The sequence below is a fragment of the Alosa sapidissima genome, chromosome 11, assembly GCF_018492685.1.
Source record: "Alosa sapidissima isolate fAloSap1 chromosome 11, fAloSap1.pri, whole genome shotgun sequence".
Classification (NCBI taxonomy): domain Eukaryota; kingdom Metazoa; phylum Chordata; class Actinopteri; order Clupeiformes; family Clupeidae; genus Alosa; species Alosa sapidissima.
The window spans coordinates 742,014-758,770 of record NC_055967.1 but is presented as its reverse complement, the minus strand read 5'-3'; the positions used below and the strand labels follow the sequence as shown (position 1 = coordinate 758,770).

At 38.7% G+C, this 16,757-nt stretch overlaps 1 long non-coding RNA gene across 1 annotated transcript; it reads left to right on the top strand.

The window, feature by feature from the left end:
* Positions 1-413: 413 nt before the first annotated feature.
* LOC121724603 lies at positions 414-2,404 on the top strand. The gene is made up of 6 exons (XR_006035242.1): positions 414-462; positions 745-858; positions 987-1,288; positions 1,582-1,729; positions 1,850-2,022; positions 2,198-2,404. It is a non-coding gene; the product is annotated as an uncharacterized LOC121724603 (long non-coding RNA).
* The last annotated feature ends 14,353 nt before the right edge of the window (positions 2,405-16,757 follow it).

The following is a 16,757-nucleotide window of genomic DNA, read 5'->3' as shown; positions in this document are numbered from 1 at the left end:
AGACGTCCCAGTTAACTTCACTTGAGCTGAATTCACCTCATTTGTTATATGATACATAAACAATAAAGCTTGAGATGCCCATGCCGTGAACTCTTATTATGTAAGTGTCAGTGCCAGCTTGCTACATTGCCCAAGCAGTGTCCACAACTTTCCAGAGACTTTTTAGTTCTCAAAATGAGGGTATAACTCAGCAGCCGACAAGGATTTTTGACAGCACTAGATGCTATGCTTTTACGTCCTGATAACTCACAGCCAAGAGTTAGCAACATAGAACACAATCTTTCTGAATGAAAATGCCTAGGTTATGGCTGTTAGCAGTAGCACTAGCTTTTAGCTTCTATCAATGACTTTATTCTGATCAGCCCATAGACTATGGATCAGCCAGTCATGCTCACAAAGTTTGATTTTTTTTTCAGGCAGCAACCAATCAGCGGCTAGGTCCCGCCTTGATGGGTGACTGAGGTATTTATTTATTTCATGGCACATTACAAGACCGTGCATATGGAATGTAAATGTCAATGTCAATGTATATATGGTTTTTACATTTAATCATTTATTTATTTATGTATTTAACATTTTTTATATTTATTTAACTATTTATTTAATCTTTTATTTATTTATTTCATATTTCATTTATGTATTTAAACTTTTAATTATTTATTTCATATTTCATTTATTTAATTTTGGCACAAAAAAATATTCCATAGTTGTGACACCCTGTTGTTCTTACTATGTTATATGCAGGACGTACACTCAGCTCTATGCACCAATATTAATAGAGGATGATGACGACGATGATGATGTTGATGATGAAGCAGGGGGTGTGTTTGCTGTGCCCTCACATAATGAAAGACCTGAGTGAGTCCTTAGTTTTTCTTGATTGCTTAGACCCATCATGTACAGTACAACTACCATATGCATTGTCATTTTGTCTGCTAACCTGCTTATATAAGTTGAAATATATTCTACTTTACATATTTTTATAGGGACTCAGGTATCTGCTGTTGAGCTGATTAGGGAGTTGGCATTGACCATACCATAGTAAACAGATTCAACATCACCAGGTCAAATGTCTGGGATGGTGCCTTGAGGGGGTTGAACGGTTCAACATTTCAAGACAAAGCTGATTTTTTTGTCAAATTCAGCTATGATGCTGGGCTTTTCGAAGACAGCATAGATATGAGGGGTCCAAAAAGAGAATTTTTGTCTCTCATTATGAATCACCTCCCATCTAGGCCGATTTTTGATGGGCCACCCCAGCATCGGTACCTTATTTACAATGCTCAAGGTATGTTTGACCAAAATGCATTGTGTATTGAAACAGTAATGTTGTTTCTAAGTTGATTCTCACACGGTACTACTTGGAGGTTTCTGAACCTGGTCACTGAATGAGATCTTCATCTAACTCACTAATATGACTAATCTCAATGCGCTGAAGCTAGTAAAAGAAATTCTTGTCTGTTTTGTCTTTATTGAAAACATTCATCAAAAAATCCAAAGTAAATATTGGGTTTCAGATGCAATGCAACAAAATAGATATTCTGTGATACTCTAAAACTTTTCCACCATGTGCACCCCCAGCGATCAAAGACGATGAGTACTACTTGGCAGGGAAGTTGATATCTCTCTCTGTCATTCACGGAGGACCAGGCCCGAATTTCTTGGGGAACAGATCTCTGCGAGTGTCCAGGATGTAACAGACAGAGAGATAGGGGGAGCTCTTTCAGAGGTATGACCAGAGTTCTTAGTAGTTTTATTTAGTTCATTTAATTGTCCAAATGTAAATTGTTTTTAGGTTGTCAGCACTCAAATTGAGTGTATTCTCGAATGTGTTTTGTTTTCCAATCAGATTGAGACTGCTGGCTCTCTAGAGCGTTTACAAGATCTCCTGGTGGTCCACAGCTCCATGCTGCAGATGGTGGGATGCTTTAGACGTGTACAAGACATGGAGGAGAGGCACGTCATTGTGTCTGAGTACCTGAAATGGTATATTATTCAACGAAATTGCAACGTCATTGATAGGTAAGGGAGTCAAGGCTCAGTGAAATACTAAAAAAAGAATTAATAGAAATGAAATACCACTTAGATGAGGTTGTCATACATGTCCCTCACATATGGAGGATTGCAACAAAGCATTACTAGACTTTTGCAAACTCGGGTGTTACCGAAAACTTGTTTTTTTAACCCTTTATAATAGATTTAAAGAGGGACTGGCACGTTTAAATTTCCTGGAGGCACTGTGCCAGTACCCCACAGCGATGGCCCCCATCCTGCAACACACAACAAAGCGGTTGTCTCCAACCATCATTTAACAGCTTTTCACCCCAAACCTCAGCACATATGGCAGCAGCAGGAGAAAATGTAGTTCTGACTTTCTGGGCTGACTACCTGCTGGACTGCGAAGGTATGCAACATTACAGGATAATGCTGACTGATGAGGATGAAATTCAGGTTATGGTCACCACTGTTTTTAATTTCTACGGGCCTGACCGCCATTCCACCAGGGGGAATGTTTCCACGCCCCTCGACCACCTTCACATTCTGTTCCAAATATCCTTTGGCCAACACGTGTGGGAACACAATAACAATACCCCTTCTAGCAAACTATACTCTGTTTAAGGAAAACATGGACTTTGGGGTGCAAAATTCACCAGGCTTTGGTTGCCCGTGAAAAACTGACAAGCTTATAGAGGTTCTTAGGCACCCAGAGTGTACTTTTATGATTGTTTTCCGCTAAAAAACATGTTTTACTGTGTGTGTGTGTGTGTGTGTAAGATATTGGTGTAATTGATTAAATGTAAAATAATTAGTTGAAGGTCATTGCTAGTTTGTCTGAAATCTAATAAAACAAAACAAATACTACACGTTTTGATTCCCCATTTCCAGCGGCAATAGGGTTTATTAGGGGTCATATTTGGTAATTTATAGACCTGCAATGTTCTTCAAGGTGGTGTACAGCCGACTCCCAATTGTGTGGCTGCTGCAGTTCATGTTGCTCAACAGCCAGTTGAAGATATTCCTCCAAGTCAGCATCGCCAACAGGAATAGCTTCTCCTGCCTGAGAAATGCCTGGAGCTCATGGTCTTCCACAGCAAAACCACAGTCTCTTGAACCAAACCTGTAGTAAAAGAAAAGGCCTGTAATTAGCTTAATAACATGGGTCTCCATAGACAATACATTGGTAAATTAAGCTCTCTCTCTCATTAAGTGCTTATTTGTATACATTTCACATATACAGTACCCTCCAGAATTATTGGCACTCTGCTAAACCAGTATAAAAAACAATCTGTTGGTGATTAAATGTAATCTCACAATGATAAAAAAACAGTAAAAATCCAACCTTGAAGGGAAGCACATTTATTTTGAGAAAAAGGAAAATCTCATAAAGAAATACATATTTTCAACTAAAACACGTTGCTCACAATATTGGCAACCCTGAAAAATCTTATATACAAAACCTAACAGAAACATTTTAATGTCTGAGCAATGTTTTGGATTTTGCAGAGTATGTCTGCCCTAGATGTACTGTTGTTGTGTTGTGTTAATCTTTTCTTTGAGCCTTTTTTTCTTGCAGGTGTAATGCAGAACTTTTAAATAAAATTTGTATATATTGGCAGAAGGTTATGGACATAAATATTCCATATTTACATATTTACGCTGTGAGTTCCGATTGTTAATTGTTATTTGTCCTAGATATACTGCTGTTGTGTTTCTGTTGTGTTAATCTTTTCTCTAAGTTGGTCACTTGCAGGTTGTATCCAGACTCTCAGTTACAATCAGTTTAATTAATTAATTAATGAGTCATTTTCCAGCATCGGAAAGACAAGAGAATACACTAAATTTAAATAAAAAGAAAGTGTGTTAACATTTGTAAGTCAGAAGGTACTAGGTACTTCGTTGAAAATGCCTATATTTACAGTTAAAACAATGATTAAAAGGTTCTAATTATCTGGAAATGTGACAAACATGCTTGGAACAGGACCCATGGTTATCTTGCCCCCACGCACAGTATGGAGGATGGTAAGATAGGCAAAAAAATCCATAAGAACCACTGTTGGAGAGTTACAGACAAAGGTATCATCTTGGGGTCACCAAGTCCCCCAAAAAATCTTCTTAAGTGACCTCACTGCCAATAGATTATTTAGAGGGCATGCCAGGTAAAAGTGCTATTGTGGGGCTGTTTATATTCCCAAAGGCCTTAGGAACCCAATTAAGGTGCATGGTATCATGAAGACCAAGAAAAATCTGGACGATCTGGGGAGATTTTGTAAAGACAAAACGTTTTTTAGTCAACTTTAGCAAAAGTGTCAATAATTCTGGAGGATACTGTAGGAATCTGGACATTGGAAAAGGTCATGTTCAAAAGCCATGTTATAGTTTGTTGAGATCATACAGTCAAATATCATAACTATTGCCGTCAATCGATTAAAAAAAAATCAAAGTAATTACATACTCTGTGATTAATAAAGTAAGGGATAATGGACTGGTGGTCTGTTCACAGAAATTAATGCACGGTCGAGGTTGTAAAACGGCCCCGATGCAAAGCACCAAGGTAATGTCTTGAATACCCCCTATGATTTATCCTTTTTTCGCTATTCCAACATTTTGTAGATTTTTATTCACATCATTACTAGGTTGTTGCCTTTTCTATCCAGTAGGTGGCAGTCCAGGATAAGAAATGGATAGAGACAAAGAAAGCATAGCCTACAAGTGCGAACAGAAATGTAGTGTGTGAAGTTCTTGGAATGGAAATAAATGTAACCACCTTCAACATACTTTTGAAGACATTATGTGTCAAGTGTGCAATAAATGTAATGAATTTATTAAGGGAGATTGTTGGTTAGTTAGTTAGTCGGTCATTCATTCAAAGCAGTGCTTTCTCGTCTGTCTTCTTCAGTCACGATAGCCAGACTGCACTGGGTCAAATGTCACTATGAAAATGCGATTAATCAGCGTTACATTTTTTAACACATTATTTCTGTAATTAATTAATCGAAATTAACATGTTTTTTCCCTAATAATAACAGAATGCAACTAATACGAGGAGCTGATTCCAGTATTTGAATTGCATGCAAAAACTTTGAGATACATGTTTATAAACACACACTGAAGTTGAGTTGGATGTCTGTCTTGTGTTTTAAAAGAAATGATAGGCTAGGTGGATCAACTTTATGTTGCCATTCTGATAATCTGATTACCAGTGTGGCAAGAGGTAGAGCTCGTCAGGAATCCCCCCAGGACATGATGCAACTCGGGAGGGTCTTATCCTGTGCCTGTTCAACATCTCTGCACATTCATCCAGGTCTTTTTGTAGAATGTTGTTGAAGCAGAACCTGAGCAAGCCCCAATGTTTGGGGGTGTCGTCGAATAGACCAGAACATCTCAGGTCCCCAAACAGGTCCAAGCTAACCGTTTTGCATGGGATATTATGGTAAGTGTACATGCTAAATTTGTTCTCAACATGGGGTATTGCAAACAAATTAGGTTGGTAATGTACAGTTGCGACATGAGTAAGTTACATAAACATAATTCTTCATAACTGCCGTGTTAGTAAAATTATTGAATGTCCTGTGAATTAAAAAAATAGATGTAAGGTCAACGTGTGATTACTAGCTGTCTTTCCCGGAATCAATGATATAATGTTAACTTGTTTTCCTCTAAAATGGGGCGTGATGCAGATTAAATGTATCTTTATGATGATGCGCCGTTAGGCTACATAAAGGCATGCTGCACACACTTGTTTGGACTTATAAGCCGGCCAAAGTAGTGGACAGCCGTGGCCCACTGCTTAGCACTCTGGACTTGTAACCGGAAGGTTGCCGGTTCGAGCCCCGACCAGTAGGCACGGCTGAAGTGCCCTTGAGCAAGGCACCTAACCCCTCACTGCTCCCCGAGCGCCACCGTTGTAGCAGGCAGCTCACTGTGCTGGGATTAGTGTGTGCTTCACCTCACTGTGTGTACACTGTGTGCTGTTTGTGTTTCACTAAACCCCGATTGGGTTAAATGCAGAGACCAAATTTCCCTCACGGGATCAAAAAAGTATATATACTATATATACTAATACAAAGAGTAGTAGCCTAGGCTGACGCATTAAATGTGTGCCGCCAAAGATTCTTTCACCGTCACTTGTTCTGTTATCAACATTCCTTTTTGGCTGCTACTATTTGCGATGCACTTTGCTTTCGACATTCATTTACATTAGATTCCATTCTTTTCAATACAACTCCACACACCAGCATCGCACTTTGCCGCCGTGTAAATCACGATTCAGTTATATTTGGTCGACGCTGGTCCATAAAATCCATTGTTCATCCAGTGTTTGCCTGTTAAAAACTTCGGCGCTGATGTGTGTGGCAAGTGACAGTGCACCATAGACTGTAGGCCTATAAAATGGCAATGCACTCATGTTGAAAACGTCCTTATTTTCAACTGAACTCAAAAATAATTAATATAGTATGAATATAATATTTTCTGTTTGTTATGCCCTTTATAATGTGTGTAGGCCTACATTTTGTGCATGCACTTCTGCGGTAGCATTTATTTCAGTTTATATCAGCTAGATTTCTGAAGAATATATTATGTTGCATCAGGTCTGCTGCACATCTTTTGAAATTTGATTTGAAATCATCAAATAGACCTACGTCTTAAAGTTCAATTAATAAAGTAACTTGATTTGCTTTCATTTGAATCCCAATCAAGATACACAATAATTGCTTTATTGTTAATATGGACTCCTGGAAAGTTCAGAAATGCAAAATAATAGAATTTTAACCATATGATAAAATATGTGATTAATCGTGATTAACTATAGGAATTCAGCGATTAATCGCGATTAAAATTTTTAATCGTTTGACAGCACTAATTTTATTTTATCTTTTCATGGGACAACACTGAAGAGATTATGCTTTGCTACAATGTAAAGTAGTCAGTGTACAGCTTGTATAACAGTGTAAATTTACTGTCCCCTCAAAATAACACACAGCTGTTAATGTCTAAACTGCTGGCAACACAAGTGAGTACACCCCTGACTTACATTATTAAGGCTCTTATGCATGTTGCTGCTGACAGCTTTGCCTGTCTAACGAATGTTATCTCCGCGATTTAAGATTGTTTGTGTAATGTATAGGCACGGCACGCACTATTTTTACAATTGGCAATTGGCTAGCCTAACAAACGCATTTCATTTCAAAAAGCAACCTGGTCAATCGCTAACAACTAAGTGCACCTAGGCCTACAACTCTACACATCCAAAAGGGTAGAAGCTTCCAGTAGGCTATCATAACTTTTTTTACCGTTTAGTCTGTGCATCGGCGCAGCCTACGACGATGTGAATTAGTGACAGCTGTTGTTGCGGTAAACTTAAGCTCCTGTCTCTAAATAGTGTAGACTAGGCCTACTTGCTATGTTGCTTGATTTTCTGTAATAAATGCAGCCTGTAGCCTAGGTTACTTCAAGAAACCCAGACCAGTTGTGGCATCAGTTTCGCTTTTAAAACGCAACAGTGTAGCGTGATGGGGAGAGTGCTTGTTGCGGGCCATTTAATTTACAGCATAGGCATGACGAGCTCCCTTTATGAGGCTAGCCTAGACCACGGATTGAGGGGAGTCTCCGTTGTGTGTGTGTGAGACCGGGTCAAGGAGAGTTGGCTGTGTTTTATGCCCCTGCATGTAGTCTAACTAACGAAAGAAGACTATATCTACGTGAAATAACAAAATAGAAACGTAATACATATGGTGGTACAAAATAGAAACGTAATACATATGGTGGTCACAATGGAGGGGGCACAGATTTTATTTGAGGGGGCACCACCACCTTTTGCCCCCCTCTGGTTGCTCTACATAGAGATGGCTAGGCTATAATAAGATTGCCAACACCCTGAATCTGAGCTGCAGCATGGTGGCCAAGACCATACAGCGGTTTAACAGGACAGGTTCCACTCAGAACAGGCCTCACCATGGTCGACCAAAAAAGTGCACATGGGTGGTTGAGGTTTTAGGCCGAAAAAAAGTTTTTGAAAAAAAATTCAGATATTAGGCATGGAAATCACTTAGTCCTGTTGTACTGACCATTCCATTCCCAAAAATATGTATGGTCTTTTAGATTTTGTGTTGAAAATCATTTTTATTCACTAATTAGTTGTGGTAGTGACTAAAATTGTCATATGGTGTGACATGAAAGTTATTGTTTGTAAAATTATAATGGGGTATTTTGTTTTTAATGTGAGCAATGTATTATAATCTTCTATCATTACTTCGTCAAGATCTAGCATTTCCTTGTGCATTTATTTTTTATTTCATTTTACAGTATATTTCTTCAGCAATACACAGAATAAGGCATATGTCCTCAATCTTTCAATAAACGTCATTCATTTTAACATACCTTGATATAAAAGAAAGAAAATGCTTGTGACTTTTGCTGACCCTATTTTGTATCTGTTCCATTGAGATTTGTATGATTTAAAACCCAAAAGACTTTTTATTTTCATAATTTCTTGATGTCACACCAAATGATATGGTGTCACGCCATATGATAAATAACACCACAAAACAATCTGTTAATACAAAAATGTGCTCAGCGTCATATCTAGATGTTGTCTTTGGAAAATAGACGTATGAGTGCTGCCAGCATTGCTGCAGAGGTTGAAGGGGTGGGGGGTCATCCTGTCAGTGCTCAGACCATTATGCCGCAGGCTGCATCAAATTGGTCTGCATGGCTGTCGTCCCAGAAGGAAGCCTCTTCTAAAGATGATGCACAAGGTCATCAATTTCATCCCTGATAATCATATCTGTAATCATCCTGGACGCAAATCATCCTTAGCCTTTCTGTTATTAATGTTATGTTGTGTTATGTTTGTGGAAGCCAAGTCAATGTGATGTCTTGTTAAGTTACAGTATGTGTAATGTACATCTGTTTGTCGTATGTAGTATTCTTGTGCATGTCGTAGTGTTGCATTTTCTGTAATGTCAATGATGTTTGCAAATAAAAAAAAATAAAAAAACAAGCATTTGCTTAAGACAAGCAGACTAAGGACATGGATAACTGGAACCATGTCCTGTGGTCTGATGAGACCAAGATAAACTTATTTGGTTCAGATGGCGTCAAGTGTGTGTGGCGGGAACCAGGTGAGGAGTACAAAGACAAGTGTGTCTTGCCTACAGTCAAGCATGGTGGTGGGAGTGTCATGTTCGATGGCTGCATGAGTGCTGCACTGGGGAGCTACAGTTCATTGGGGGCAGCCGTGGCCTACTGGTTAGTGCTTTGGACTTGTAACCGGAGGGTTGCCGGTTCAAACCCCGACCAGTAGAAACAGCTGAAGTGCCCTTGAGCAAGGCACCTAACCAAGGCACCTAACCCCTCACTGCTCCCCGAGCACCGCTGTAGCAGGCAGCTCACTGCGCCGGGATTAGTGTGTGCTTCACCTCACTGTGTGTTCACTGTGTGCTGTGTGTGTTTAACTAATTCACGGATTGGGATAAATGCAGAGACCAAATTTCCCTCACGGGATCAAAAGAGTATATATACTTATACTATACATTGAGGGAACCATAAATGCCAACATGTACTGTGTCATACTGAAGCAGAGCATGATCCCCTCCCTTCGGAAACTGGGCCGTAGGGTAGTATTCCAACATGATAATGACCCCAAAACACATCTCCAAGACGACCACTGCCTTAAGGCAGTGCTGTATATAAAATAATGGTGGCCACACAAAATATTGACACTTTGGGCACAATTTGGACATTTTCACTTACGGGTGTACTTACTTTTGTTGCCAGCAGTTTAGACATTAATGGCTGTGTGTTGAGTTATTTTGAGGGAACAACAAATGTACACTGTTAAACAAGCTGTACACTCACTACTTTACAATGTAGCAAAGTGTAATTTCTTCAGTGTTGTCCCATGAAAAGATATAATAGAATATTTACAAAAATATTAGTTTTATCCTCATGAGTTCTACATTTTGTTGCTCACCGTCCACCCTCCGCATTGGACTCTCTCTCTCTTTCACAAACACACACATACAAATACAAAGACAGTGAGCAAACAAATGTAAAACTCATTAGGATAACATAACTAGTATCAAGCCTTAGAAACTGCCTCCGACTACAGGAGCTGCAGCACAGCACTCTCTGCGGGCATATCTCCAGACCAGAGATTAGCTACCGCTACAAAGTCCATCACTAGATGTCCTTGAGTGTGGATAGAAACAAGGAGAACATGGTTAAGCACCAGTCCCTACACCAGATCCCATTGCACTGGACTACCTTTTGAAGTTTGTCACTTGCAACTGTGCAGGCGACTGTGACACTCTCAGGTAAAAAGCAAGGAGTGAAGTGTATTTCTGCTTGTTGGAACTGTTATGGTAACTCTTACCAGAACATCAACCAGCCAGATGAAAACAGGAGTGAGGGAGATTTTTTATGGACTTGGAGTCATTTTTACTCAAAACTAATGGCTGGGATAGATTCAGCCCCCCTAAAAACCCCTAGTTAGATGTCTCAAAAGTTAATATTGGTAAAAAAAAAAATGTTTTCATTATTTTCGCCCAGACCCTCTGGGCACCCCAAACGTGATGGGCTCTCGGCGTTTGGCTGTGGATAAATTGGGAGTTGTTACTAGGAACATATAGTAAAAAAAGCTATTGGTAAGAAATTATTTTGCAGATTGGCTAACTTTCCCTAACTATATGGTTGCTGGTTAACAGCACATAATAAACTGATTTAAGCTAATTCACTAACTCAAGACTTCAAGGCCATAGCCTTAAACCTTAGTGCAACTGGAATAATGCTTAGGCTGATGTTAAAGCCAGAGCCGGACAGTAACGGAGTACATTTACTTGAGTACAGTACTTGAGTACAGTTTTGAGGGATCTGTAATTTACTCGAGTATAATTTTTGGGGAGTACTCATGACTTTACTCAAGTACATTTGAGAGGCAAATATTGTACTCTTTACTCCACTACATTTCTATCCATAGCCGTGAGTACCCGTTACTTCTTCTAAAAAAAAGGAAAAAGCAAAAATCTCTGAAACCCTCAATTTGTTGTTTCCCTCTCAAACGTGATTTGATTGTGCAGGCGCCACTGATTGGGACAGCCTATCAGCAATCACCTTCAGCTTTCCGCCAAAGTCAACTCCATGGTTAGATTTAGATAAGAGACGAAACCATGGACGAAACAATGGATGAAGACGCAGCAGGTCCATCCCGGGAATGTGCCAACCTGTGGCCCCACCTTGCCAGACTATTTCAATTTTCTGAACAAGTTAATGATAGTTTTCACTTCAAATGTTTCAATTACAACATAGCATTTTGTATTTGAAATACGTATTTTAAATACATTTATTAGAAATACTGCCCATCCCTGGCAACATGGTAAAAATATATAAATGACTTGATTTTACTTTCAATTCCTTTTACATTCTCCAAGGTATTAACATTAACATTTTTCATAACTCCATGTAGGATGTTTCTGTACATAAATGTAAGCACAGTGGCAGTAGTAATGCAATATTTAGAAAATGTACTCTTGTACTCTTGATACTCAAGTACTTTTAAAAACGAGTACTTCAGTACTTTTACTTAACTCATTGAGTGCCATGCGTTGAGTGCCAAAAACATAATATTACGTTTTTAGCTTTTTTAAAATTATGAAACTAGACACTCTAACACACCTTATATGTGATTTTGGGAACTCTGTGATGAATGGAAATGAAATATATGACGATCGTGAAACTCATGAAAACGCACAATCAGGACATTTTATCATAACTCGGTTGCCGCTTTGGGTCGAATCAGTGACGCATGCACGTCAGGTCAAAACCAGGCCATTTTCGTGGGTCTATCACTAGGTGGCAGTCTCGCCAGGTCTCGCTGATCACTTCCCGGAAAGTTTACACAAGTAACAGGCAACACTTCATATTTCATGAAAGACGTTACATCTCCATTTCTAGAAAAAAACTGTGATTTTGATGAAAACTAGCCACTGTTTAGCTTGGGATTTCTCAGGAACAGAGGTGTGTAGAAATACATGCACCCACCGAGAAATTTGCACCCACCGAGAGCTTAAAGTCTCACCTTTTAATCGAGCTATTGTATGTGTTCATAGCTATAACACAGAATATGCTGTGGCTGTACAAAAATTATCAACAATGGTCTAGATTGCTGGCACTCTAGGACAAAGCTCCCGAAAACAGCTTGGCATTCAATGAGTTAAGTAGACATCTGACTGTTGTACTTTTACTTGTACTTGAGTAAAATTTAGCAAATGTACTTTTACTCAAGTAATGAAGCTGTGTACTCTGTCCGCCTCTGGTTAAAGCGCACGCGATGTTTAGCCATACACAACGGAAAATTGGAACAAAACTAAAGGTAACTTTAGCCTTTATAGGGCAGTATAAAGTTGTCCAAATTAATAGGTTGTAATTAGACGTTGTTGTTGTAAAGATATTGCATGTAGATGTTGTACTATATAGGCTACAAAATTTGTATGTGACCAATGCACGAACAAAACCGGGAAATGGACAAATATTATCAAGGCTTTGAATGTTTCTGTCTGTGCACGGGAGTGTCTGTAGATTGGTGTGCAACGCATTCATTCCTGCAGGTCTGTGGCCATGCATGCACCCTTAAAATAGCATCTGAATTTGCGCATCAGACTTTAGACCAGGGAGTTCCTGGTCTGTGGTGGAATTGACCTGTCGCTAAGCCCCGCCCCCCATTGTTACCGTGTAAAAACTCGGACAAGCAAACCAGACTTGATTAGAAATATATTGTAGACAATGGAAGCTGACAGTATATGAAAGCAGGCTTTGAGGACGTTTTGATCGATAAGACGATTTACTTTCCTCCAGAAGCTATCAAAAGGGACTTAATTATGCTATGGAGGGGTGTATTCAAAACTTTAGAATACATACAAGGTGACAAGCAGCTGTGGCGATTAGCCGTGCAAATCACCGTGCAAAAACCACTGACGTTAATGCTAGCTAGCTAGCTAGTGGAAGATTGATACTAAGATATGTTATGGTTACGTTAATATTTGATGGTTACGTTAATATTTGATATAGTAAGAATATAGTAGTTGGTTAATGAGCATTTTCATCTTGGGATTTAACAGGGAACCTGTGCCCACTTAGTAGCCTACATTACGTCGAGCTGTTGCAAACGCGAGAGACATCCTGTAGGCTACTGCTGATGAAAATATACCCCGTTTTCTAGCCTCTCGGCAGCCTGGCGAGCCAGACCCACATTAAAATGTAGGGTCTGGGCACTCACCGTTCGCAGTGCTCAGTCCGAGGGGCGGGATAATCAGTTGTCTTTCAAATTCCCTCTGCACGCAATAGGACGCAATAGGATATTTGTTTTCAAGTAGCAGGGAATTCAAGCCAAACCGTTGCAACTCTGCCATCAATCATTATGTTAAGCCCACCAAACGACTCTATACACGATTTCAATGTCCTGATTAAGTTTTGATTTCTGGAGCTCACAAGCCAACGGAGAGTTGCTAGACTAGCCCTAGCGCTAGGGGCACGTCTAGATTTCTAGGCTAGCCTCTCGGGGTACCAGCTATCAGAATTACACGTCCCCCATGCAAAACGTTTGACCATGGTTATCCGTCGGGTTTTTTGAGTTAATAAACTCCATAAATAACCATTAATTTGTCATTTTATGCCTGCTCCCTGTTGTTTTCTATAGAGTTGTCCGAGCTGATGTCCGAGTCCCATTGAGGCTGGACTGTCATTGGCTCATCAGCGTTCTAAGGGTGGCGCTTAGTGACAGGTCAATTGTTTTCTGAAACTGCAAAATATTAACAGGGAACGTTTGCGCTGGAACACGCCCCGTCTTTTTGCTGAGCCGCACCCGTAGGCGCAATCAAATTCCCTAATTTACAGACTGTACCTGTGGAGGGAAAATTCCAATATGCGCTGACTGCAAAATAGGAAAGACAAAAGCGTGAGTATACAAAGTCAATTGCGCTGGAGTGCAAGATAGCCCTCTGTCTGTTCTTGCTCTTGGATTTTGTGAAATCATTTTTTAAATAAGTGCGACTTATATATGTTTTTTCCTCTTCATGAGGCATGCGACTTATACTCCGGAGCGACTTATAGTCCAGAAAATACGGTAATAGGTTATTCTAACTGGTATGCTCGATTTGAATTATTTGCTCTGTTTGTGAATGAAATTGTAGCCCACTTTCCTTATCAGTGTGCTTGTTGAACGATGCTGGCAAGCATGTTCCTAATTTACCTGTCATGCCATAGCTACCTCTTGTCTCTGGTGTAGCCTAAGAAGTTAGGCAACTGCAGCTGGCTGCCTGACAGATCTGAGCTGATACGTAGATCTATAGAACATCTACTTACATCTACCTGACAGGCTTAAAAGACCAAGAAAGTGACTTCGGACTTCCAGGTCACAGAAAATCTGAAAAATTAAATATCAAAAGCAGTTTTTTTTTTTTTAAATGTTCTACTTTTGATTTGATCATGAAATCAAAAGTCTGACAAACAAAACGTTATTTGTTTGTTTGTATCACATTCATAAACAAATAATGAAATAACCAGTTATTTTTTTATTTTAGATTCTCAACTGAATATCAAATGAACGAATCATACACGGACTCGAAATTTATAATAGTTTTTAATTAATAGTTTAAAAAGTATAAAAGTTACAAAGAGATAGATAGATAGATAGATATTTTATTGATCCTCAAATTCAAGTTGAAGATGAAAAATACAAAGGCCCGCATGTCCTAAGTAAGAACTACGCAATGCTGTTTGAAAGAAGTTTCTACGTTAAGCAGTTGAAGCTGCATTTAGTGCATTAGAAGAATAATTTTCATGCACTGTAATAAGAAGACGACTTCGGATAACAGAACAGTGCATTTTTATGCACTGTAATGAATTCATTGATGGTGATGACTTTCAGAGGGATTGAATACCTTTACAAGTGTCTGTACTACACCTTTAAACAGAGAGCTGAAGAAAAAGCCTGGTGCAAAATATTTTTTGCCATACATGGCAAGTATTACCCTTACCAAATTTATGGCCACTTGGCAAGCCCTCAAAACCTTTTCTATCACTAAGTCCAACCACAGACTAAACAACATGGTCTTTTAGATCTAGCATAAGGATACATGGATTGAACTATAAGGAATTGTATTTATTTTCTTGAAATCATTGATGTTGTGTTCATTGGTAACCTTACTTTACATTTTTCTGTTAATTATCTACACAAGTTGAGTTGGGTCATACTGCTCGGTAGGAAGTAGTGTTCTTCAACATGTTTTATGGAATGTAGGTGACAGCCTTTTTCCAGTGTTTGACAGAGGAGACTACACAATGTCAGGAAATGGAAACAATGTAGGCATTACTCATTACTTAGCTATTTTAAAGTTAAAAAATGTACACAGAAGTCTGAAGAACACCTTTCTCCACAGAAATTCTAAGACAGCTTAAAGAAATAATGAACAAGCAACTTATTGCCAAATCGAGCTCTCATCTAAATACGTAATATCCCAATAGTAATGACATTGTTTAACTTGGATTCAAATGTCAATTTCTTTTTTTTTTTTTTTTTTTAAAAACATCATGGACATTTCTTTGGTGTTGGAAAGAGTTCCTGTAACAATGTTCCAGTAACAATGTCCTATAACTGTGGAAGACACTGACTTCTCTTCAGTGTCTAAAATTCCTGAACATGATGTCATAGCTATGCAATGGCCGAAGCATTTCCATTTTATAGGTGTGGCTTTGTGTCAAGGAGTCATTCGGAGTGTATCACAGAAATGTGATACATGGATTAGCAATGTAAGAAAATAAGAATTTACAGAGGCAAAACAAGACTGACCTTTATAGTCCTATAAAATAAAGTAAATCAGGAAACATTCCCAAGGTGACAAACATTTCTTGCTTAAATGAAGAAAAGCCTCAGTACTATCAGAGTGAACCCTCTTTGAAACCTCTCATGAATAAATATACACACACACACACACACACTAAAAGCATGCAGTATTCAGTATGAATACAAATAATGGATGTATTATCCATTTTAAACAGGAAAGGAAACTGTATATCACTTGTACTAAGTCTACTTACAAGACTTAACAAACTACACAACATACAACCAAAGAGTGCACAGAAAACTAAAATGAATTACAAAATAATTAATAAAACTCAGTGCTTTTAGTATTTTGACACTGATATGCCTCTTCTCAGAAGTCTGATTGAATACGTAATATTTATTTCAGATCTAAGATTACTTTTCCCTACTGTTCCTACCTTTTATTAACATTCACAGAAGTATTGCACTATTCATCCCACCATGACAAAAACAAGTTATTCTAGGTAGCAGATTAGGACACTGAAAAAAGAAAGGCAGACTGTATCAAGAGAGGAAGACTGCCCTCTACAGGAACACACATTACAAAAGCATGGCCGTCAAGTTCCAAGTGTGCATTCCAAACTAAAACAATGAAATGGGTCATGTATGTCTGTAAATTACAAAGTGAAAAGTACAGGACACTGTAATAGTTTAGAGGTTGTGTGTGAAATAAGTATGGTAAGAAATGTTATGAATGAATAAATATAGTATGAGATCACCTTGGCCATAATATAGACATTCCAACCTGTGCTACATGTATTGACAAGAAATATTTTGCCAGAGGAGACAGATATGTTGGCTTTAGTAGGGTGAGACAAGGAGATGTGAAATTGTCATCTTCTCAGGTTTCAAGTTTATCGTCATGATAAAGATGTCACAT